We start from the raw sequence: 2,217 nt of genomic DNA on the forward strand, positions 1-2,217 counted from the left end.
ATATATATATATATATATATATATATATATATATATATATATATATACATATATATATACATATATATGTGTGTGTTTGTGTGTGTGTGTGTGTGTATGTTTGTGTGTCTACATTTGTCCCCCCAATATCGCTTGACAACCGATACTGGTGTGTTTATGTCCCCGTAACTTAGTGGTTCGGCAAAAGAGACCGAGGGAATAAGTACTAGGCTTACAAAGAATAAGTCCTGGGGTCGATTTGCTCGACTAAAGGCAGTGCTCCAGCATGGCCACAGTCAAATGACTGAAACAAGTAAAAGAGTAGTGTAGTAGTAGTAGTAGTGGTAGTAGTAGTGGTGGTAGTAGTAGTAGTAAGCAACTTGTTAACATTCAGAAGTATTGTGATTTATACGTTTTCTTTTAACTTTTTTATATTAATATTATAAGGTCAGTTTTTTTTTTTCAGTTTTTTTTTTATCCTTTTAATACAAAGTCACTCTTTCAAATATTGTTACAGTTCATTAGTAGTTCGTTACAGTGATCCTTAGTAAATTTTCGGAAATGCAATCCACCTTCCTTTGCTAAACTAGGACACATGGACATGTGTAAAGTATCTTTACATTTCTCATGCACTGTTATCTCTTTCGTTTTCCCTCATTATCACAGCATCTCAAATACTTTCACACGAGCTCAGATGGTTCCAGCATTTTTTTTTCGCTGTGCTATGCTTTTGAGATTATCTCACTTTTTATCAATATATAATTCTATATTTCCTTTATTACACACACACACACACACACACACACATATATATATATATATATATATATACATATGTGTATGTATGTATGTATTTATGAATATATGTGTGTGTGTGTTTGTGTGTGTGTGTATGCATGGGTACGTGTGTGCGTGTGTGTGTGTGTGTGCGTGTCATTGTATATGTTTGTCATCTATCACTGCTTCACAACCGGTGTTAGTGTATTTACGTCCCCGTAGCTTAGCGGTCCGCAAATCAGACCAATAGAATGAGCATTAGTTTTTTGGGGTTTTTTTAAGAAGGACAGAGTTCGATTCATCTGGCCGCAGTCTAGTGACTGAAGATTGTGCGAATACCACGATACCTTTATTTGTGTATGTATATGAGTATGTGGAGAAAGAAAGAAACAAACAAACAAACAAACAAACAAACAAAGAGAAAAGAGTATATTTCTATGCTTCTCTGCAGGAAAATGTTTTCATTTCATAATAAAAGACGTGACTAAATATGCTCAACCGACTCTGATACCTATCGTCCATTATGAACAATGATAAAACATACTAAATCGATTTAAAGAATAATTTTTGTCTTTTCTTTCTTTAGTATTCTTTGCTGCTCTAGGCACAAGGCCCGAAATTTTGGGGGAGGGGGTCAGTCGATTACATCGACCCAAGTACACAATTGGTACTTAATTTATCGACTCCGAAACGATGAAAGGCAAAGTCGACCTCGGCGGAATTTGAACTCAGAACGTAAAGACAGACGAAATACGGCAAAGCATTTCGCCCGGCGTGCTAACGATTCTGCCAGCTCGGCGCCTTTCTTTAGTATTATTATCAAAAACCAAAAGCGATATTCGATATATTCTTAAAGTAAGACAGCAATGGAGACTTCCAATCAATGAAATTGGAACGCTTTGCTGTAGTCTTATGGAGTGGAAGAAATACAATTAAATATGAAGCAAAAGAATTTTAAAACGAGGACTATTCATTGAGCTGATATTTTGATACTATATGAGGTTGAGGGCAGTTGGAGTTTAGAGATATTAAGGACTGTGTCCTGTTTAATTCATAAAAGCAAAACTCTCTAGAGAAATCGATTCATAATAGTACATTTGCCACTAAGCAATACGATTATCGATCAAGGTTGAAATATAAATAAATTTCTTCTCCCTCGCAATAACTTGACCAAACGCATACAACAGTACATACACAAACACGCACACATTCATACATGTGAGTGAGTGTTTATAAAATGTTCAAATACGCGTGCGCACACATCTACGCATATGACACGTGTGTAAACACATATTATAATGTCTGTCATTCCATTTTAATTTCCCTGTCGGCATAATAATCTTCTAATTTGTTCCGAAACACCATAATAAAAAGAAAGTGTGTGTGTGTGTATGTGTGTGTGTGTATGTGTGTGTGTGTATGTGTGTGTGTGTATGTGTGTGTGCGCGCACGTGCGTAATT

This window comes from Octopus bimaculoides, chromosome 4 (assembly GCF_001194135.2).
Source record: "Octopus bimaculoides isolate UCB-OBI-ISO-001 chromosome 4, ASM119413v2, whole genome shotgun sequence".
NCBI lineage: Eukaryota > Metazoa > Mollusca > Cephalopoda > Octopoda > Octopodidae > Octopus > Octopus bimaculoides.